The 24,955-nt window shown below is 38.5% G+C and overlaps 1 protein-coding gene across 5 annotated transcripts in view; it reads left to right on the top strand.

The window, feature by feature from the left end:
- tnr (tenascin R (restrictin, janusin)) overlaps positions 1-24,955 on the top strand; it is a 139,582-nt gene that overhangs the window by 25,587 nt on the left and 89,040 nt on the right. For 3 of the 5 annotated variants that reach the window (XM_058640754.1, XM_058640763.1, XM_058640718.1), the window contains exon 2: positions 20,827-20,876. The exons of 1 other annotated variant lie outside the window; for it this stretch is intronic. The gene's annotated coding sequence lies outside the window, so the exon portion shown is untranslated. Of the gene's footprint in view, positions 1-20,826; positions 20,882-24,955 lie in introns of all 5 variants that reach the window. One more of the 5 variants, XM_058640727.1, reaches the window with a different exon arrangement.

The raw sequence follows: 24,955 nt of genomic DNA, 5'->3' as shown, positions 1-24,955 counted from the left end.
TGTGCTGCCAAGCAGCTGAATGTTTTGTGGAGTCATGGGCAGCATGGAGGGGCTACATCGAAGGGAGAAGCTAAATTGATCAGTCTTTTCAACAGCAGCCAAAAGCTGCCACCATAATGAAGTTAGGCCTTGATTGTGTTGTTGTGTTTCACAAAGCACACAGCAGAGAGATAAAGACAAGTAAACATACCCTGTTAACACATCACTCCTTCTGCTCTTTCTCTCTCGGTACATCTCTGAATATTGCTGTCACTGTCTCCATCTTTTTACCTAATTCATCCATCTCTTCAATTAGGGCTGTGCCATACTATATTATTTATAATAATACCAGTATACATTTAAATAACATGTTGACATCTTGACCCCATGACTTGTTGTCTCCTCTACAAGACATCCATGACTGAAAGCACAACCACCTTGCAGGATACAGGAGTCACTGATCACTGATAATTCACTAAAAAGTAACACCAAAGTTATGATCGAACCTACTGAGTGAGGCAGCCATGGCAGGACTACTCCCATGTTCCTGCAACTTAAAAATGTTTCTTTATATCGACTGTGGTGTGGGTAAATGAGTGGTTTACAAAGTGACTCAAAGTTAAGCAAAACATCTTTTGCAAAAAAAGTATTACAAATCTACTTCTCCCTCTTGGAGAAGGCTGTGTAACGGCAATAAGGTGGTGGACATATTATGGTACAGGTACAGAATTGGCTGAGGCTTAAGAGCAGGGAAAGATCATTGGTTTTATTTTGCATTGTAACAAATATATATGTGTGTATATACAGTATATATATATATATATATATATATGTGTGTGTGTGTGTGTATGTATATATGTATATATATGTGTATATATATATATATATATATATATATATATATATATGTGTGTGTGTATATATATATATATGTATATGTATATGTATATACATATGTATATGTATATACATATGTATATGTATATATATACAACCTGTGATACCGCTGCTTCACACATTTACTGTCTGTCACTGAAGGAGCTCAGCTTTGCTTTGGCAGTATAAAATCAACTGCCTGCTAAGAGAGATACACATTTTCAGTTGAGTTTTAAATTAGTTTTAATCTTGTCATGTATCAAGATATCCTTATCCCAGATTTCCCTGGAATATTGTGATACAAGCTTACTTCTCCCACCCCCATCTCCCGCGTCTCTGTTCTATTCTGGAAGCAGGTGCAGTTATTTAGTCCCTTCTCTGGGCTGACCACTTACTGCTTCTGTCTCTAACACACACACACACACACATATGCATGCACACATACACGCACACCGTCTCAGGAGCACATTAATTTCCTGACAGGCTGAACAGTCGAGGTCCATGTGTTAGGTCCAGATGGGGCTGCTCCATTACTCTGGAATAGCTGGACATACACTCACACACATGCACACAAGGATTCACTAGGCAAGTGGTTGTTTAATTATTGTCATGACCTGCAGAAGTACATGCTGGTAGTTTGGGGTTTGAAACCCATAAAGGCTCTACAAATGCTAAATATGTTACAGAGTTGTAAAATATGACTCAGGCTGTGCAACAACCTCAGTCTTATTTAGACACCTGGCTCTCATGGACTTCATCCCACTCAAGCAGTGAATTTTAAATTTCCCTATTGCATTCAGGGCCTTGACAATATACAAAGCTCTATTGTAAACATTTCTTCATATGAGAAAACCTTTGACCTTGTTATTGTGAAATGTTCATGTCGATAAAATAAAGAAGGCCTGCTTTTTACTGTGAAATTATAAAGCACGTTATATCTATTTCATAAACTTATTACATTACATGTCATTTAGCAGACGCTTTTATCCAAAGTGACTTACAATAAGTGCATCGACTTACAATAAGACTTACAATAATTGTTCTCATAAAGGTAATTTACAGGAACATGAACAATACCCAGCCGTAGTTGCAAAGAAAAGATTAAAAAGACAATTCAAACCAAGTTATGTATTGGCATATTAGGGATAAAAATTAATATGTGCCATATTTCATTTTTTTTGTTTTGTTTTTTGTGGAGCTGAAATAAACATCTTGCGCTGGCTAAAAAAAAACCCATTTCCCTATGTTTGTTACTCTTTCAGATAATAGGTGCCACTGTACAACTAATACGCATGAAAACCATAACTTAGTTCTTCCAGGGGTCACAGTATTATTTTCATAATTGCAAAATTAAATTGGTTACATTCACATGCAAATGATCAACCTCGTTGACTGTTTCACCTTGAGAGTTAATGTATTTTTAAAGGGGTGGGGGATTCTAAATAAACAAGCCTGGTGGTTTGTGCTGCAAACATTGCGATTTTATCTTTATCTATGTTTGTTTTATGTACTATATACATGGGCCAGCAGTATGCAGAGCCACATGATGTAAATACGTCCAATAAATCTATACTGTATATTCCTGAGTCACATAACAAAGTCTAATTGAGTGTCTCACTTCATGAGCAGTTTTTCCTCAGGGCAGTTTCTCATAACATTTTCCCTTTGTTGAGATCGTGGGCCAACTGCACAGGAATATATCACACAGCTTACTAAGACTCTCATCATTTATATATTTAGCAGCAGGTGCAGAGGTCTGACAAGTACAAACTGATGGAATAGTATGTGGTACCCTAAAAGAGATAGTATTTAAAAAAGACACAATGAAACACATATTTCAGACTGGTGTAATCTGCATAGAAAGTCAGTACAGTGAACAAGGAAGGGATGCCATTGACTAAAATGTTTTAGTTTTTAGTATAGTCTGGAAGGATATGAAACTCCTAGATTGCATAGGGTCTTGGATTTGTGTGAGAGTATGTACATTCAACATTAAAGTGGATCTGAGGGGATTACTATCTTACTATCTCTGGTTGCATGGTGTTCCATCATCACCACAGCATGTGATTTTGATGCAAAGAGAAAGAAGTTGAAAAATAACAAGGTTAGCTAATTTATCGACCTTGTCAGCCTAGTAATTGGTAGTGTGTCATGGGTTTGTGGGTACTGCTTGTTTCCTCCCTTTTTGGTTGAATTATTCATGGTTGTCTTTAGACCAAGTCTCCATGTCCACATGGCTATTGTAGACCCAGTACAAATTGTCTTTGTTAGATATGGTAGGTACACTAGTGTTGTGTGGTGTCCACTTGATATTGGGAAATTTGATCTGTAGAACATTGCAATGTTCAATTTAATCCCTGGCAGATAATTACTCTGTCTGAATAATTGTAGCCTATTTGCATACGTTGATGGTGCATCTGCACCATCCCTAGTTCTGAAAAGAAGCACAGAATTCAAGTGCACAATTTATAAGCAAGTTTTAAGCTGTCGGTGATGGACTGCCCAAACCCCTAGAGTACAATGTAATGAATAAAGGTCATATGAAACATTAGGAGGGTTGGAGTAAATGATTCTCTGTATTGCCACACTGCTAAAAGCTTTTGCTTTGAATTTGGATACTGCATTAAAGGCTTTATAAAATTTGAATAATTGCAAACTTTGTGTTAGATAAAATGGTAATGCTGTGACTCGAATGGTGTGACATTAGCTACTGACTTGCTCAGCTTTATCCCAGAACCTGAGACTTTCATTAGCACTATGCGAAAACACAAGTCCTATTGGGCTTTTACTTTTTATTTGAAATTTGGATATCGATTTAAGTTCAAAATATACTGCCTAGAAGCCCATCATACCGTCTAAAGTAATTACTGCTTGGTCCAGCAGAGGGCGCAGTGAGTACATCAGTGAAAATGGATTACATAAGCAAATTAACTGCCCTTCTTAGTGGACAATCACAACACCAAAGCATCTGAAAAGTGGCTTGTGGAAGTATTTTGGCTTGTTCACTGTAGCTGAGAAAGAAAGGAACAAATCTGTACGAAGGAACAAAGAGTGTTTTTAATAAATGATGTCATCACATTTGTGTGTGCAGATGGGGGACACAGAATCGTTGAAGAAATAATAAGAAATGTTGTGTCACCAAACACCACCAAAAAAGGGGACAGCCCTAGTTCCCAACTAGGACAAACAAAGAAATACAAGCTGAACAAACACAATATTTAAAGTGAGAAAACCCTGTTCCCTTTGATATTGCATCACTTCAACATCATTTAAATAGTACCATGGACAGAGCAGGTATTTACTCATGTTTTCCCTATGTAGTCTGCTCTGTGGGGACTTAAATCCCACTCCATCACCCTCCTCCTCCTCCTCCACCCGTCTCCTGCATTTTTCCTCTATCCCTGCCTCTGTCTGATTAATTACAAGGTCAGTATAAACAAAAGGGAGCAGTTGTTCACATGCTCTGCTATGTCACTGGCCAAGGCTATATTCATACTCCGATCTTTCATTTATCACAACCCAACCCTAGTGCAACTAGAGCCATTGCCTGCCATGGCAAGGGCGATTCTAATTAATATAATGGACTTGTGGGTTGATATTTTTCTTAGTACTCTCAATAATGCAGTCATTTATATGCTGATTTGCCATTTTTCAGTGTTGCAGGCAGATGGACGCGATCTATAAATCCAAAGGGTGTCTCAGCTGGGCATAACTCATCAAGGACACGTTTTGTCCCACATCAAAATAACACCTAAGGGTTTGACTTTGAAGATTTGGCCCACGTGAACTGTGGTAGTCTCGTACATAATAACAGGGTACAGCATCAGTCTGCTGAGATTGCATGCCTCAGCTGTATCATTAGATAAATCCCCAAATCATCATTATTGTGAATAATCAGCCAGAGTCAGTGACAGTTGATACAATGGGGAAAGGGTGGATGATTGATACCCTTTATTCATAAAATCAGCAAAGTGGTCAAGCCAAGGCACCATTTTACAACAATATTAGTCTTGAATTAAACCTAATCTGAGGAGTGAATGTGTCGTGTGGAGTTTAACTTTACTGAAATTAGTTTTTAAGCAGTGTTTTTGTATTGCAAGGATTGGTATTTTTCATCTTTAATATAAGCCTGCCATTTGGAGACACTATACAGTTTATTCACTATAGGCCCGTTCAGGTACAGTACGTCCCTTCTCTGTTTTTTAGCTGTACATGCATTCGAATCACATAGGTATCATATCCTTGTTTATCTGTTTTCATACATCCTGGGAATACACTATATTAGTATTCGGTAAAAACACCCCATTCTATAAAGCATCCTCTTTCTGACCTTCCAGCTTGGCAGTCATGCCACAAGATGCAGACTATATCAAACTCTTTGTCCACATATGATTTCTGTATCACACTGTCTTGTTTAAGCTCAATCATACACCACAAGGAAAGTACATTAAACCTATAAATATCCCCCACAGTGTAATACAAAACCCCCCCAAAACATTATGTTCTTCAGGGAAAACTTTTAAAAACCATTAAATAAAGATAATATTTGAGACCGGCATCAGAGGAAGACATTCCAAGCAAGTACACCGCTGTCTCTCTAACCTGATTTTGGGCTCATTGCCTCAGTCTGCACCATAAAAGTGAAGATTTGAATCATCATTTGAGAACCCTGTCGTGAACTCACATTTTATAAGTTGAGCATTATTTCTTTGTCTGCCAGTATGAAGTGGAGTTCCTGGAATAAGTAGCTCCATATTGAGCATGCCACGCTTTTAAAGCTGCTCTCCAGGGTCATTCTACTTCTTCAAATCAGTGTGTTGACTTAGTGAAGAAGATGAAGAAGACGTCTGGGATGGAGCTCACAGCAAATAAACATGATCTAGTCCCTGTTTTTTTGTTTAATATCTGGTGTTGGCACTGGAAGTTGTTGATAAAATTCTCATCTAATATTAGTGTTGTGAGGACAAATTAGCTTAGAAGCAAATTGGACTGTTTATTAAAACATTATTTGTCTATATGAGGAAAAAGGAACAAATCATTAAATAAATCTGATGAATTGTGATTTTATTTATTTAAGCTCTGCTAATAAAGTTGTCATGACAATTTGTTGAGGGATGGTGCTGGCCTTGGTAGAAATAGCGTACTCTTTCTTGCTCTTTCTTATGCCTTTAGTTTTTTTTTACTATTATATGTACTTTGTTCATTATTTATCAAGGATTCCACACATTTCAGTGTAATACAAAAATATACTGTGCATCTCTGAGGATTTACGAATGAGGTCTCTTCCTCCAGGACCATTGTTAATCTAGACCAAGGTCACTCCGGTGTTTGTGTGTGTGTTTACATGAATGCTGGTGTGGATCCACATGTTTAGTGTTAACCGGCACTGTACATCGTAAGTATACGGCGAAAATGAAGAACCTTACACTTGCAGTTGTTGACGGACAGACAGACACAGGTTCTGTGCAAGGTCAGTGTCACTGAGCCATGACAAAGATCTAGTGTTGTAAATAATGAGAGCTCTGACCTTTTACAGGAGCAAGATGAGCCATTTATCAGCTCCATCGACCCGCTGGTCACTTCTTAACTGGCGTTTTTCATACCAAGTGTGATCAGTGAATGGACATTAATGTTACGCTTCATTACATCATGGAAATATATAAGTGGATTGGGTTGGATTCTAATGTTAATCGTTGAGCGAGTGACCTTATTTAACAATAGTTTGTTTCTAATTTAATTTTTGGCCATTTCTCCTGCAGCCATGCGTCCAAGAGTCTAGAAATTGTTATAAAAATGTACATACAGAGAAGGCATATTATCACATACAATGCAGGTTTTTGTCAGCACTAATGTAAATTCATCTCATGCTTCCCTTTTTTATGAATACATCTTTGTTAACTATCAAAAGTGCTAATTTTTAAGTGTTTTTCTGACACGTAAAATCCTCTCACCACTCTGACTGTCTTTGATTTCAAATTAGAACTTTCTTTTAAACATGGTTTAAAAAAAAAGAAAAACAAAAGGTCTGTTTGACCTGGGATGACCTGTTCAAGTTCAAACACTCCAGTGTTCGAGCACAGCAGACTGAAGTCATTTACCTTGACTCCCAGAGGGCGCTCTAAAAACCCACCATCAGCTTGACAAACCATGTTGACCAATTAGCAACATCAGCAAATACATAAAACACATGCAGAAGGACCATGGTGCAGAGGAAAGAGGACATGCTGATTGGTTAATTAATAATGAAGCTCTCAACTCTTCCATTCCAAACAGAAACTGAAGCAGATAATTTTGTCCTGAAAATACAATAGGAAAAATATAGATCTTAATTACATGCTTATACCAGTTTGGATGCAATATTTGATATACATTTATATATTAACAACATTTATCTTACTTTGGAGTTCTTATGGACGGGTTTCTGCCATCCGTCTCTTTTAAAAGTGGATGCTTGCTCATCTGTCGGCCTTGACTGAGCTTTTTGTTGTTTTTCTTGCATTACTTTCCCAGGTTATTGGATTTTGTGGGGGAGGGATCGCTTTGATACACTTTTAACCATAAATTGTACGACAATTTTTCTCATTAGAGCTTCGGCTGTCTGCAAAAGTTTTGGAATCCTTTTTAAGACCTTAATCTGACTGAGGGCACTGTCTTCTTACCGGGCCATAACCTAAAATACATACAAACATAAAATAGATTAATAACACCAGCGTCTCAAAGAATCTATTAACATAGATTGAGGCTTTTGTTAAAGACTGCTGAAAGCACACCGCTTTTAAGCACCCCTGAATATATGTTGGCCCTTTTCAAAGGTCTGACTGTGTATCTACACTAACACTTGCTCTTAGAGACATTTTCAAAATGTCAGGCCTGAAAGCCCTTCTTGTATGAAGCTGCACTCTTCAGACCTGAGCAGATGAAACCAAGCCCTCCATCCTTCGTTGAACTTTGTCACCTCTATTTAATGGCGAATAAAAAAGGAAAAGAAAAGATGGATGGAAAGACAGAGATGTTGATATGACACAGCTGGGACCTGCACTCAATTTCACAACACCAGAAACATTATGGAGCGTGTCCGAGCCGACAGAGCACACCAGTAAGTCCCATGCTTCCCATTATCTTGAAGGTTAAGACACATTGCTCCCGCATTGCTTGTCAATAAAGACGATGGCCTCTTGGAGATTGGACAAGAGAATAGCTCAACAGAAAATACACTTCATATAAAGTTTACACCGCTACAATAAATCACAGTAATTCCTGGCGAATACAAGTTAAACCTTAGTATTTATCGTTCTAAGAGAGCGGGTTGTGATTATTTGTCACTTCTGTTAATATTTAATTTAACATTGGCATTAATAACTATTTGGAATTAAGCATTTTTAGTAAAATGTAACAAATGAAATGAGAATCCTCAACTCAACCACATTTCTTGTATCCAAGTTTTTAATGAACAATTGTAAAACCTGTTGTTTCCCGAAAGATGCCCAGTTTTTCAGATTCCCTTGAATTTAATCACCAAAGACAATTGTGAGGTTGGAGATAAAATTAAACTAAGGCAGGCTGCATGAGAAGTGTGAAATAATCTGAAAAACTTGCTTTAGAATATTGTTATCAACAATTTGGAATAAATTAGGTTACACTCGGTGGTCTACAGCTTCTCTCCGGGTTGATTCTTTCCAAGTTATTGATTGATGAGTATTTTAGAAGTTTTGCAATTCTATCTTGCTGACACTCAAACTTTTTTTTAAAATACGATTTAAATAAAGGATTTAAATATAAATATATATTATATTCTGAACTGGTCTGCAGGTGCCTGTTATTTACATGCTGCTGAGATAGTTTCAGCATATTTAATGGTATTATTGTCTACTTTAGATTCAGGACAATGTTCCATGTGTGGAGACTGTTCCTAAATAATACAGCGAAGGAATGAACAACATTCATTATTTTAACATTATTTTGCTGTGAGGTGGAGCAATGTTTGATCCAAACCCTTGATATGCTTCTGGTATGATCTACTTATTCAAGACCTCGTGTCTGTAACTTTGACGTTTCTTGACTTTTTCAGTGATGCTCCATGATCATAGGCTTTGCATGGAAGTTGTGGTGAGCAGATATATAAATGTTAAACCTTATCACAAAGGCAATATTGTTTTACATTTGTATTGCACATACACGTTATGAAGAAATGTTTTAATATTCAACAAAGCAGGTGTATTTTTGCACTGGAAAATGTAAAAGGAAAAAAGGGCTTGTCTGTTTTTTAATAATCTCTCGTTGCACATCTGTGTTGCCCACATGGATTTGTTAAAAGTACATCATGCTTCTCGTGTGGAGAGAGTCGAATTAATGACGCTGATGCTCTCAAGTCCGTCTAGTTGGAGCTGATGGGTCAGAATGTTTCAAGAGAACTAGATGAATCAGACAGCAGCTCGCCTGATCGATTATGATCCGGACTGCTGGAAGAAGCAAAGAAAGTGGGCAGGTAAGCATGAGCCTTAGGCAAAATGCAAACATCTGTGCAAGTTCAAGCCAATTAATTTGCACGGGCTTGTAACAGCTCCGATCGGTGAAACGCTCCCACCCTCCACTCCTCCTTCATTAAGGCTCTTCGACGTTCCCTCATCTTCAATTTTGCTGCTCTTGTAGCTCTTCTATCTGCCATCTGTCTTTCCCCTTAACATTTTCCCCTGCATCTTTCTATAATCATTGCTTCTCCTCCACCTCCCAACCCACCCCCCCACACTTCTCCATACCTTCTCCACATCTTTGTGTCTTGCGTTATCTCCTTCTCACTGCTTCTTGCCCTTTCTGTATCACTTCATCATGTATATAATGAGAACATATGAGAAAGATCACTGCTCGTCATGCGTCTTCCTTTGCTTCCTCCTTACACAATTCCCCTTTTCCTTTTTTTTATCTACACACCACCTGTCTGCACTTCTCTGCCTCCTCCACATACTCTCACACACACATAATGTCGAATTAATTCCCTCAACGTTTTCTGCTCACCGTTGGTGGTCTTTTTATCTCTGGGGGTTGTGGAAAGGTGACTGGATGGCTCCCCGTCATTAAAACCTCATCATCTGAGATGACACTATCTACTGTTATCGACTTGCACTTTTTCCCCCTCACAAAAGATGTGTCTATAATATGCAATAGGCAGACGACTATTCTGCCGCAGTTTCGTTAAATGTGAATTTAACACTTTTATGGACATTGTGAATATGACACAATGCAGTGTAATGGATGGAATAGAATCAGTAATTGTGCAAATTTACTGCATATTCTTCATTTTATTAAATGTGGTGTGGTGCGCGGTCTACTGAACTGGTTTTAATACAAAATAAGAGAGAGAGAGAGAGACAAAAGATGGAAATGTCAAAGAGGCAAAGTGGATCATTTCAGTGAAAGACCGGGATCTGTTCTCTCCTGAACAGAGGCGTCCCCTAAAGGTCACGTCAATAATTCTCTTGCTGGTCATTAATCATTTGGTCGTACGTCTGTCATCATAGGGGGCTAATGAGATCTACATAGATCATTTCTTTCTCTGGCTGGAGGACAAACCTGCTGTTTTAATAAAAGCACTCTCATTGATCTTGTGTTCCTCTCAGCGGATCTATGTGTGGCCACAATCTGTGTTCGTGTCCGTTGCAGGTAATTGGATGGAACTGTTTAAATAATGTCGTGTGTGTCGTTCCACGTTGGTTTGTGACTGAAATGACCTTGTTCCATATTAAAAAAAAAAAAAAAAAAAAAGATATATTATCTGGTGACTGTCAGTGGAACATTGTCAGGTTTCTATTGTTGGTCGTTGGAAGGCTTCCAGCTTTTGTTTGAAATGGTATCTCAGTACTTTTTTTTATTTCCAAGTTTTTCTGAAACATTTTTTTTTTTTCAAATATTTTACACCATGGCTTGACTTGAATCTTAACTTGATTGAACCCCGCCCCTTGCTTATTAATCATCCTGTCAATCAATTAATTAGCAGGTCAGTTCAATGCAACAGTAGTTTAACAAATGTCAGAAGAGCCATTCATCAAGCTTTTGCAAATTTAAAACGGACATGGAACTCTTTTCAAACGGCTGTTCGGATGACAGATTACTGGTCAGTGATGAGTTACAGAAGGAAAAACTTAAATCTCTATACGTACACCTTACACGTTAGCATGTCTGGTGATACGAATCTGTTAACGTAACGGGAAAAGAATAGTCACTGTTACTTTTATGTTTTAGTTATCCGTTTCACTTTTCTTTGTCAGCCTCAATTTTGTATTGATTACTTTGTCAATACACTGTAATTTTGATGCATCTTTAAGGCCAGATCAATTCAATTACCTATACGACCATTTTGTTTAAGACCTTAACTGTTACTACACAGTCAATAAAACAGTGTAGGACAAGATATAATACTTATATAGCTTCTTCAGGTCTTTCTGTCAAAAAAGAAAAATACAATATAGTCCTTCCTTTAACCATAGACAACCAAGTAAGAAAAAAACCTTATTGTGGAGTAATACTTAAAACCTGGGGACGGCTCTTTTAGAGAAGATGTGGCAGAGCTCCTTGGCTGTGATGGGAGATCTCACTAGGTCAGTGTCAGTGCAGCACCTCTGCGTGGCAGAGAGGTTAACTAGAGTGGAGGAACAAAAAAGCCACTCAGCACATGTGGATTTAAGACAAAGACAGGAAATAAATAGGAAGAATAAAATAAAAGATTCTGTCAACATATTAAACATAAATGAACACCTCCGTTGCGTCACTGCGTCTGGCAGAAATGATAAAAACCTTGCCAGTATTCAGGTGGTGTACCGTGGTCCCCACCAACTGTGCTGTGCTTTTTCTTGACAGTGATGCTGTGTTTCATCTTTGAGTTGATAAGTGTGCAAACACCTCTGCGCTCACGCAGGCTCAGCGGGACAGTGTGCATTGCATCTGAGCCCGACTGTGTTTCTTTGTTAGACGAGCATTAAAGCCACGAGTAGGGTTGCCAGTGGTTTAGATAGAGGACGCGTCATTTATTATTCATTCCAGTTAAATCCAATCGCCTGCCCTTGTCACTGTTATTACCAAACCGTCACACACAACTACCCACACGAACGGCACAACAATACACATTTACTGTACACAATGCATTTACTTTTGATGATTTTTTTTTTTTTTTGCTTTGTGTCGTGACAAGTAATACATTTATCTAGTGTCTGACTTCCATGTTATATTTACCTATTTATATTCAGACTGTGTGCACCTTATATACATAAATACTGCACCACACTATTCAGAATCATTCAATTAGGATAGACGTGTGCCCTGCACACTAAAGAGGCATTTTAGGTTTTTACATTTCTACCGTTCGCCTACAACAAATGATGCAGGTAAACATTGCAAGTCGTCTATAGTCTTGAATTTATTGTTTTTATTACAGGAAGTGAACGCTTATGCTGAAACAATATCAATCTGTGTAGGAAGAGTGTTAAGAAGTTTTGAGTCTGATACTTCTTATGCACCATAGTTAACATATATAGATTCTAGTCTCTTTAACAAAGTTAAACCTGCTAACAATTATGATTTACTTTCCCATTGTCAGAGGTGTTTGCCTGTATGTTTTGTTTTTTTTCTTCCTTTTCTTTGACAGCACAAATGCGCCACCCGAAAAACAAAAGTGTGGGAAATCAACATGTAGGATAACAACATGCTGGAGTTGAAAGAATGAGAGGAGACAATGTTTAATGGTTGTACTCTTTCATCCTTCACATCAGTCCCAGTGTCAAACAACAGTGAGAGAAGCCTTTTTAGATCACTGCATGAATGATGTGGTATAGCACCAAAAAGGTACAGTGTCGTTGCCTCGAGTGCCATAATACATGATAATAATAGCAATAACAATAATAAGAAGAAATTTGTTTGTTACCCCAGGTTGTCTGGTTTCCATCACTGCCAATCAGAGCTGGAGTGGATAAAAAACCTGTGCAGAGCCATTTGACGGAGCGAATGCCATATTTATCCATTCCTGTTGTAAGCAAAATTCAAATAGCGAGTGACAGAACAGACATAATTTTTTTAGTATGATTGTTCAGCTGTACTCCATTGGGTCCATTGTTCTGAGATTTCAAAAACAGTTTGAATGGTGCTACATTTTAATCATCATTGACTTAATAGCACTCAGAATTTATGGTGTTTAATCTAAAAATAAGCTTCAATACAATTATATTAAAATGATTCGGGCTAACTGTTATGCAAGTTTTAGAAAATAAACCTTATTTTCTTGTCAGCCAGTCATCATCTACCGCTTTATCGTCCACCAGAGGGTCGCGGGGGGTGCTTTGCCAATCTCAGCTCCATCGGGCGATAGGCGGGGTGCACCCTGGACAGTTCGCCAGTCCATCGCAGGCACACACAGATAGAGACAAACAACCATACTGACTCTCACACTCACTCCTATGGTCAATTTAGAGTGTCCAATTTACCTAATCCCCACAGCCGGAGAACCCGGAGAGAACCCACGCACACACAAGGAGATCATGCAGGCCCTTGTTCCAACCGGGGCTCGATCCCGGGTCTTCTCGCTTGCGAGTCGAGAGTGCTAACCACTACACACCATGTGGCCCTCTTATTTTCTTGTATGGAATTCAAATCCTGCTACCTTTTTGTAGAAGTATTATTCAACAAAAATAGCACTAACTGTTGTTTGTGGAACATTTAATATTGGTAACTTTTATTTTGCGAGAAATCTTAAGATAAAGCCGTCGATTTTTTTACCGACAAAGACGGAGCTGTTTATTTTTCAGCCAAACTGTCCTTTACAAATATCTTAAAGACACACAACTGTATCTTCATATGTATTACGCCACTACAAAGTATCCACCTTTGTCCGTCTTTTGCCAATGAGAGTAGCATTTATTTTGTGAAGGCGACTCAATATGGGAAGTGGTTCAAAGTAATGTATTAATAAAATCATAGAGATTGTAGGGTATACACTCCAAACCCTGTCTGAAAGCACAGATGGACAGAGAGAGCTTTCAGAATACAACAGGGTCTTTTAGGACTCCAGAAACAGTAATGGACATTGACATCTATTTATAATGGGAACGTCTAAATACAGTGAATATAAAAGCTGAAAAAGGCTGGCAGTGTTTTTATCATGCTTCCATGTAGTGTTGGACAAATGTTGTTAAAAAAGGTGTGTTCATTTGTTCTTTCTTTTTGTTTAGATTTGTATATTTGAGTTTCGGAGTCAATGTTTGTTTGTGTCATGTAACGTTTTTATCCAAGTTACTGCAAATTTGAACTACATTCCCAGAGGGTTGAAAGATAAATCTGTAGTCTGAAAGCAGAAAAGATTATTTTTAGGCATTATGCATTGTTTTTCAGGGTCCCTTGCATTCTGAGGATTTTATAATCGAAATATATATTACAAAATAAACAAATAACTAAAAAAACAACAGCAAAACAAATCAACATCTATGATATCCTTGCTTTTAGCCTGTAGTCGGTCTATCTTCTCATCACTATTCTGATGGCAATCCTTATATACAGCTAGGAGGAGTAAGCAAAACATGTTTTTGAAATTCATCCTCTCAAGTTCTCCGGACGATGCCATTAAGTCGCACCATGATTTATTCCTCTTTCTTAAGACATATCCAAGAATTATGCCCCATTTTAAGAAATCCCTGAAGGTACTAATTCATATCTCTATATGATTGGACCATCAATACTGAGGGTAAGTGAAGGTCGCTCTGACAGTTTAACGGGTTGGCAGGTTTGCCTGGCCTGCTGCTGTTGATTCATAAAGCTCTGTAATGCCACTTTTCTGTGATTGTGGGTTGTACTATGTGATGACAGATGACCGGTTCAAAATATAGCAAATACAATTAGAGCCACATTAGTCCGAGTGTGACCACTGCTTGCTTGTACCTTCACGTGGCTTGTTTTTATTAAAATGTCTTGAAGATATAAAGTGATTTGAAATTTCTTTCTTTTCTTTTTTTTTTTGCCATTCAGTTTGCTCTAACTTCTATGTCCATGGTCACTGATCAATAAACAAACTCTTTGAACATTCAATTAAACGAGGCACTGGCCTTGCACTGTGTCATGCTTTTAGCTGAAATATCTCTCTTAGCTGTCAAAAACAACAACAATGGGAAGAGACCGAAGGTTTTATGACTGGTCACAGACACTGGAAACATCAACTGACTTATTCATCGCAAAAGAGCCCATGTCTGTTTGACGCTATGTGAAGTATTAGGTAAATATATTATAATTTCCCAAAGTTCATTAATATCTAATACACTTTGAGTCTGAGCCTTTCAGGCTGCCTGCTTGCAAATATGACATAACAGCTTGCCCACCTGTTATGAATAATTATATCCTCCTAGTGGACAAAAGGTTAAAGAGGCACAGTTTGATGTGTTTTTCTCACCAGCATCTCCTTGATTTGTAGTTGAGAGAATGTTGCTGTCCGTGGTGCTGAACTACTCATCCGCTGAAGAGCACTGGAGTCTCTAACACATTCTGTCTCTCTCTCTCTGTCTCTCTCTGTGTATCTATCTCTATATCTATCTATTTGTCCCATCATTCTCCCCCTCTCACTGTGGTCCTGGATCAGTTAACGGTGTCAGCTACACAGGCTGGCTCAAGTGCAATGGAGGAAGTAAAGGGTTTGATTGCTATTGCTAAGTGATTAAATGGCATGTTCCGCTGCTGTATGACACTTCACACCCCCTGCACTAAAAACAAGAAAGTATTGGATTGTAAAGAAAGAGAAAATGTGAAAGCCTTAGCGACCTTGACCTGCTAAACAATCGTTTTAAAGAATGTCCCATGAAAAGGTCTGGAAAAAGCAGCCCGTGATTAAATGTCTTGCTGCCTCAAGCGCTGCCATACTTGACCTATGCTGGAGACTTTTTAATTCTTTCTCTCTTGCTCTCCTTCTGCCTTTCTTTATAAAACCACATCTCAAACAAAATGGAAAGCCTCCAGGAGTGTGGCTGTCCTAAGTATGGTTGTGCATGGCAAAACAATTGCAGCCTGTCCATTGTGTAATAGACGGGTGGAAGTGTAAGCACTATGTGCCATCTATGAAATCAATGGTCCACTGCTTGGTGGCTGACTGACTCCCCTCAAAACACACCCAGGCCGTTTCCATAAAGGATGTTTATTAGGCTGACATGTCGACACTGCAGCTCCTTGTCATGCTCTGATAATAGGGGCCAGGCAGAGACCAGTGGATGCCTTGCTTCAGCTGGTTAGGAGACAGACAACCCCTTCAGGGGTGCAGATAAGAAAGGAGGGGGGGATAAGAGAGGAGCTGTAAAAGAAAGAGGGAGGGAGATGTATTAGTGCAATTTTGTCTGTTAGAGAGGAGTGAAAATAGGAAAGAGTAAGGAAAGGTGTAAGGTGTAGAAAGAGAGATTTAGGGACAGTGGAGAAGGAGGTATGGCACTGAGTAACCACCGTTAAAGAGGGTCTTACTTGAAAAAAGAAAGTTAATTTTTATTAAAAATGTAGGACATGGATGGGCGATGCCAGCCACAAAGATGGTTTCTGCTGACTCGGCCCAGTGACGCGAAAAAAAATGTAAAATAATATTGACTTTTCTTGTTTTAACCTCAGTGGATTAAAAATTCATGTGCCTTTGTTTTTTTTGGGGGGTGTCCTTTCTGTTGTATTTTACAGTTTCAACTTCGTCACTGTGAGAGGTTTTCGTGTTGTGACTCGTGTTGTAAACTGCTCATTTTTTGGACAATTTGTTTTCTGAAGTTCCTACATTGTTGTGGATAATTGATGCATAAAAAATGCAAAAAATCATAAAAAATTCAAATAGTTGTAAGTTGCTGCTTAATTTACCGATGCAGCTCTCTAAATCTATACACACTGAATTAGACTAACTGTGTTGGTTTCTGAAAATACATACTCATTGTATTGAATAGCCACCAAAAAAAATGAATTATATATTACTACTATCCAACGCTGGGTGTAATGCTATCTGCAGTTCCAGCAGAAGCCATGTGCCAAAATTTCCTGACATAATTTGTTGCTTTTATAGTGATTTGTCTGCATAAAGTAAAAAAAAAATCTGTTTAGCTTTAGTCAGCATATTTGGTGGATTTGATACATGACAAAATGCAAAATTCTCTTCTCTTCTCTTCTCTTCTCTTCTCTTCTCTTCTCTTCTCTTCTCTTCTCTTCTCTTCTCTTCTCTTCTCTTCTCTTCTCTTCTCTTCTCTTCTCTTCTCCCCCACCGTTTCCCTGTAATGAGTGGCTTTACCTTCCCTGCGATCGCAGAGCAGATGCAAGCTATAAATCAGCTAATCAATGGCACCAAAGTTAGTCCCTGAACAATATTGTAGGAAAACGGCCTGAATGAGCATCATTGATTTGGCTTCACAAATCGTTATTCGCCTAAGAAAGGCCGACCTTCACTCACAACAAGGACGTTACCCCCCTCCCCCCCACACACTGTGGAACCCATTGTACTTTTAAAGTGCCTGACGCAAACTCATTGATTTCTTGCATATTTTACATTTACATAATGTAGCATCATTCCTTATTAGTGGACTCTGTTTCAGCAATTTCCATAATGATCCTCTTACTCAGGAAGTCAGGTTGAAGCAGGATGATGCGGATATAGGATGAGATGTGACTTTTTTTTCTTGCCAGCTCATCATAAAATGGTGCAACACACCTCCATGTTTCTTAGGGTCATTCCTTTTGAGTCAGCCTTGCAGAGGGAAGTTCCCAGCACCATTATGTCATCAGGGACACAGGGATAGAGGGAGCGAAAGAAAGCACGACTAAATAAGCTGTTTTAATTAAAGCTGGCAGATTTACTTGCACTGCTGAATTTAAAGCATAGGCATCCTGAGCTGATGGGGGACAAAATGGTGGTCGTTAAAATGACTTATGCCAAGCAGGGTTGGAAAATAGCCCTCTGTGGGTGGGGTGGGGGTAATTAAGGTGAGCTGTCGAAGGCTTTTCTGTAATGAGGACAAATAGTAGAGAGGGTTTTTTTTGTCTGACCAGTATAATGTCATACAATTCTTACAGCTCCCGTGACATTTTAGCTGTTCTGTATTAGTGAGATAGGAGAAGGGGTGACCTAACGAGGATGAATGGATATCGGGTATTTGAGACAATATCATTTTGTTTTTCTTTTCATTTATAGGTGCAGTATCAGTATCTGTCAATCAACACACAGAGTAACAGTGTGTTGTGTAGTAGTGCCGTATATTTCGTTCCTCATTTTGACGTTCCATGAGGTGTTCATCCCCGACAGTGGTCTTTCATCATTTGTTTTGGTACCTCACTAATGCTTCAGAGAACTAGGGTTTATTTTGTAAATTTAACATCAGTTTCAGATTCATTTCTTTACCTAAAGTTATTGCAAAGACGGGGAAAGCTTATGATGTAATTGAAAGGCGAATATTACATTGAAAATGAGTACATTTTACTCTCTTTATGCCTCGTCTCATGTGAAATGGGAATCCTGCAACCATCAGCATTTTCAACTCCTCCTTCCTCCACTGGTATCACCTTTTAAGGCACAGAATTGGAGCACTTGTAGTGTACAGCATGATGTGATGCATGCTCAACTTTTTTTTCAAGGACAAGGTCTTCTTTTGTGTCATACTGTATTTGTTCATTTATTTTTTCTTTTGTCTATAGTTTGTCTTAGGGCTGTATCTGCGGATATTACCTCAACTATTTCAGAGGAGATACCTTGTTAACTATGTGCAAACCATCGTAAATGAGCGGGGCCGTGCAGTGCGGCAATTTTGGCGGCTGTGAAACACACGTGTAAAGTGTGGCGCATGCAGCAACTGCAGTCTCCTCCCGGTGCCAGATTTTAATGGTGGTGAGGAGATGAGTGTGAGTAACTGTGGTCGTTATGTTTTCAGGGATTTGTACAACGTAAAAATTAACTAACCGTTTTAATCTTTTAGATTTTTTTTTGTCTTTTTCTCCTCTTTCACACTCTTGTGCCTCTCTCATCACTTCCTCCCCCAAGTGGGTGGATTATGTCCTCAGGAAAGCATGACATGATGAACTGAAAGCTGTGAAAAATCCCACCAAAGCACACACGCGCACACACACGCGCACACGCACACACACGCGCACACGCACACACACGCGCACACGCACACACACGCGCACACGCACACACACCACATCATCAGCTCACCAAAGGCACTGTCTGCTGCGACAGCAGATGTGACTGGATGCATGTCAGACATTCCCTCTCTCTTTGTGTGTGTCATGGAATTTATAATTTATAATCACCATCTGTAGATTCCCTTATTTGCTTGTCTCCCTAAGTCATATAAAGGCTAGTTTTGATCTTTTGAAACTAAACCAAACAAAGATTAGATGAGCACATACTGTATATTTGTGTGTGTATAATAAGAGACTAAATCTAAATCTACACAGTCTGGCAGTTTGAATTGATTTTATTTGGTTTTACCTTACAGTATGAGCTGTTCCCCTTAGTGCAGCAAGAACTCTCAAAAACACGGTTTCTCAGCTTGGGTGTGTGGTTTCTTTTAAAGCATTTAATTGTTTATTATTGGGTATGTTTTAATTCACAACTTCTTGTGAGATGTTAGGGTTGGGAAAATCAGATCGAACTTGTACTGTAGAGATCCATCTGTGCTGTCTTGATGTTTTTTGTTTTCTAATTTGCAACCATTTGGCAACAGAAGTAAGCCGGAAATCTATTGCCTTTGATGGTGACTTTGTCCATTTGTTTGTTTAAAAGTGAAATCAAACTTTCCTGAAAGCACCACAGAGCCTAGATGATCTGGTGTCTCTGACCTTGTGAATATTAATTGTGTGACTTGCTTATTTGCATTTGGTTGCCTCCACTGCCGTGTTTCTACAGTTAATGAGAGATTAATGTTTAATTTGGACTAATTTCATCTATTATTTAGTTTTTAGAGACACTGGGGCAAGTTGCATGAATATCATGAATATATTGATCAGTCGTTACTCACAAAGTTATAATTTGAATCTTACCTGGACCATTCAAGATACTGAAGGCAGCTGTGTTTAATAAGCACTTGAATTTGACCACACACTGGAACAATATGGCCATCTAATATCATGAAACTGAAAACCTTACATATAGAGCTGAAACAATTACTTGATCATTAATCGATCACTAAATTAGTCGTCAAATATTCTGATAATTAATAAGCTTTTTTCATTGTTTAAACAAGATTTCTGATTGTTTCAGCTTCTTAAATGTGAATATTTTTTTGGTTTCTTGGCTCCACATGACAAAGAAATCATTAAAACAGAATCATTTTGTTTTGTGGACAAAAAGAAGACATTTGAGAATATCATAATTTCCAGGTTTGACAAACACTGTTCGACATTTTTCAACATTATCTGACATTTTATGGACCAGACGACTCCTTGATTAATCGATTATGAAAATAATCGTTAGTTGCAGCTCTACTTACATAACAGGAAAGGTCAAGTCCTGTAATGCTAGAGTCTTTAAAGACAAACCACGGCTGCATTCCCTACCTTTTTCAACAGTCTAGTGTCAAGTGCTGGCTCATGTCTCGAGGGTAAAATGAGCGTGATATCTAGTGTCCTTCAAAACCATTATGATTGCAAATTATCTCAGTTGCAACACTCACAAACGGAACATTATCAAGCGTAATAACATGTAATGGGTATTTCATTTGCAACTGTTAAATTAGCAAAGCAAAATTAGATGCAGAATGTTGAGTGTCTTCATTGGAATAAAAAAACAACAACCCTGTAAGGTTATTTTAACTGAGCAGATGTCAGAACCACAGCTTAGGTTACTGTGGTTAATATACAGTATGTACAGTTTAGTAGTTTTATTTTTGTACACCTGATCCAAGTGTTCACTATAGAAAAATAGCTGTGCTTCCATTCACAAGTGTCCCTCTCCACATCAAGTCAGGGTCTTGAAACTGCCTCTTTTCTCTCTGTTGACAGCTGCAAGCTAGAGAAGACTGAAAGGAACGACTGTGTCTCGTCCTCTCAAGGTGAGGTGCGTCTTTACAATTTGTGCTACAGCATCAGCTTTGTATATGCCTGGACATGTCTCCCTGTGGTTGTGAGGACAACATTTTGTGCCCAGCCCTCAATTGTTGAATTGGTTTTAGGGGTAGATTTAGTTCCAGGTAAGGAAGAGCTGGGGTAGGCATTCATTTGTAATGTTATGAGGCTATGGAAGGCATTATAAGTAAAGGCAGACAAGAATATGTGTGTGTTTGTGCGTGTGTGTGTGCGGGCATAATGTTTACTGCCTTCTTCAATTTTGCAAAAATTGCAAAAAATGTATTCATATGGCGTACAATGAATAGCAACTCAATGTGGTACCGGATGTGATTAGAAAGCATGAAGAAAAGGTTATGTTTTCCTTTCAATGCACAAACTAATGATCATTTGATTGAGGTCACCGGGTGCCTTCTTGTTGTTGCTTTTAAATGGCTTGAATAATAATAATAATAAAAAAAAAACACCTTTTTATTTTATCACACATTGGGGTTTTTTGTGTGAGGCTGACTAGACATTCTTTAAGATAAGCTGAGGCGTATTTGCTATCTGTATGTGTCCCTGGATGCTCCCTTTAGCTGCATTAGCATCGGAGCACACGGGAGCAATAACTGTGTGCTACATATCTCGGTGATCTAGAGACACCATTATTCCTCCTGCAGTAGTTTGACTCTGTAGCTCACTCCACCGAAATGATGCATTGACTTTGACAACTTCAGTATTTTAATTACACTTCTTGTTGGTCAAGAATTATATTATTTTATACATTGTGCATGCAAAGCGCAGATACAGTGATAGTGGTTTAATCTATGGATTTTAGACACATCTATTCTCCCTTTAAACAGAATGAACATGAACAGCAGGCTTGTTAGCTGCAGAGATGGCCTGAGGCTGACAAGCCTGCTCAGGATTGTCAAAAATTAGCAAACTATTCCACACTTCTTTTTTTTGAGCTAGTAATACGCTTTGTCGTTAATTAGATGTAAGTGTGTCTATCTCTCAAATTCTATTTGTCATCTGTTTTTCAATAATACACTGACAGAGGCTGGTAGTTTGGTGGTAGATTATTTGTGAGTGACAGGACTAGATAGGACTAGAGCTAAATTGGGAAGTATACAGTACACAATCTCATAAGGGAATTTACTAGATTGTTAAATAACGTGTATTACTTGGGAGAGAAAATGAATTGTCACATTGTGGGCTGCAACAGTTAGTTTTAACACATTCATTAAATACACGTTGGTTTGTTTGCTCCTCGTTAACACTAAACTAAATCTATTTTGTCTATGGACAAACAGACGTTTGAGGACATGAAACATCAGTCTACATGTTGCCCCGTTTTCTGTCATTGTATAGATGAAATTACTAAATGATTAGTTGAGAAAATAATTAACTGATGAACTGGTTTTGAAATAATCGTTCCATCGTCACAAATGTTGTCTTGGCATTTTCAAAAGCAGAAACCTCTTCATTGCCAGTAGTGTCACTACTGTGTTGCTCAAAGATCTATATCAATGTAATTGTTAAGATGGGGAGACAAGATTGTTGAAAGAGTAAAAAACAGGATGCACAAACCCACCTGTAGGTCAAAGACAGAGTTTAACAACTAAATCAAATGACAAATGTTCCTTTGTTTTTTTTACCGATAGCAGGGAGCCACACTATCGCTCTTCGCTCCACACCCATTTTATTATTTATTTTTACATCGTGTCAGCTACAGTTCATAACATATAAACTCAATCCTTCCTTGGATGCATCCCTGCTGTGTTGAACTTTGTTTTTACCCTGCGGTGAAGAAGCACTTAGTGTGGGACTCTGTGATAGGCAGAGCGATGGAAAGTAGCAGTGCTGCGTGTTTGCCTTTCTAATTACTTCTCATGGGAATCTGGGCATTGATTGTTGCAAATGCCCATTGATTTTTTTGTTGGACTCTACACTATTTGACGTCTGTGCTAAATACCATGGGACAAATGACGTCTGTGTGTCATCACTGTGTCTTACTGCATTTCCCCATTATATGTGTATGTGCACACATGCATGTGTGTTTGTGCACATCACTGTCTTCATGTATTCAATGAGAATGGGTTTTTGGTTGCTGAGGAATAGGAACGTCACTGTATTCCTTTTTTGGCCCGAGCAACCTAATCGAGACACATCGATCTGGCCAGGGGAAACACAGTGCTTATTTGCACATCGAGATAGCCAGAGGCTATTGGCAAACTGTTTGTTCTCATTGGACAAAATCACAGGACTTTCCTCCTGTGGTCTAAACAGATCACTAAGTCAGAAGGTCAGAAACAGTGCTACAATTAATCAGCTAGTCTCCTTCAATATCTCTGCATCATAATTTTAGGGGCTTTATTTTAGCCACACTGCATAAGCTGAATTAATTTATCTACTATATGCATCACTATTTTATGTAAACTTGGATGTGCTTGCATAATTTACATTTTTGCACAAAGTGGTCCAAAAATGTCCTAAGCTAGTCTTATGTTTAATGTTAGAAGGGCCATGTTGGGCGCACTGAGTGAGCTGTTGATTGAAACAGATGGAGTGGTCCAGTTGTGTGTGTGTGGGACCATGAGATGCACGCACTAAAGCACTAAATTAATGTTAGCAGGGACAAAGTAAGCTACTAATGTGTATTGTTCGGCCCAGATGTGCCCAGATACCTCCAGATTAAGCTGAGTTTCCATGGGTTCATATTCTGCCAGTAAAACGTAAGGAAGTTACCCAAAGTATAGCGTCATCGCTGGTCCTGGAGAAACAACCTCCCCTGTGCTTGCTGACCATGGTCCAGGAGCTAAAGCAGGAAAGCTCAACACCAGTGGTAGATGATGTCAACATGTATCGGTTCATAGCCCATTTACAATGTCAATACAGTAACTTTTATAACTTATTTCCAATCTGAATGTTGTATTTGTTTCACTCCTCTCCTGAATTTTGTAACCTCTCACCTGCGATCTCAGGGATTTTTGTCCGAGCAATTTGCCTGCTCTAAAGGGAATTTAGAGTACTTTCTAACACTCACTTCTAAATGGTGCAATGCTATGACCTTAACTTCAGTTTTTCTGCAGAAAGAGAGAGGCACAAAGCGTTTTAAACTGTGTTTCTTGACATCTGACACCTGGTTTTCATGTGTCATTAGTATCCACATTACCTTCTGAGTAATGATGATACAAGTCACATCACATTTTCTAGTTTGGTCCCACAAAACAGAATAGAAGATACAGATGCAGCCTCTTTGAAGTTGTGTTACAGGTGTCTTGAAGACAGAGCAGATGACTGTTAATGGCTAATTTACATTTAAAAAAAAAAAAAGCAGCTGCTATGATATGACTTTACTTTTCTTTGCCCACAATATGCCCTGAACCGCCTACATCGCCACATATTTGCTGGTCAAGCTCCATCTCCGTTCCAATCACCCGAAATGCATCTCAATGTCAGTTAGACAGAAAGGCAAAAAAACCAAAAAGCTGAAGGAGGCAAGAAGAGAGAGAAACGCTAGTGGATAAATGGCAGCGTAAGAAAGTGATGGATTTAACAAGGAGACGGAGAGATAGATAGACAGACTGATCATGAGAGGCCAACGCAGTGCAACCGTTACATTAGACCACGGTTAATCTAATGTGACTTTGCTTGGTAATGAGACAAGCAGCAGTTTGTTAGTTTCAATCATGCTTTTCCTACATCTTATTAAGTCTGTTCTTATAAAAGTTTCTTGTATATGTGTATGTATATATATGTGTATATATGTGTTTATATATGTACTGTATATATGTATATGTATGTGTATATATGTATGTATGTACATATATATATATATATATACACACACACACATGTATTTGTATACATGTACTTATATTGTTCATGTGCAACTACATCAGCACTGGCCTGTCTTCACCCATTTTCCTCTGTTTTACAAAATAGATTTTTAAAGTCATAACTGAAAAAGTGACTCTCACTTGAGCAGGCTGAAGGCCACACAACATGACTGAAGCTTTTTAGTGGAGGGCAGAACAACAATGCACTTAAGCTCTATAAAAGTGGGGAGACCTGAATG

Source organism: Solea solea, chromosome 1 (assembly GCF_958295425.1).
Source record: "Solea solea chromosome 1, fSolSol10.1, whole genome shotgun sequence".
NCBI lineage: Eukaryota > Metazoa > Chordata > Actinopteri > Pleuronectiformes > Soleidae > Solea > Solea solea.
This window is presented reverse-complemented; position numbering and strand designations above follow the sequence as displayed.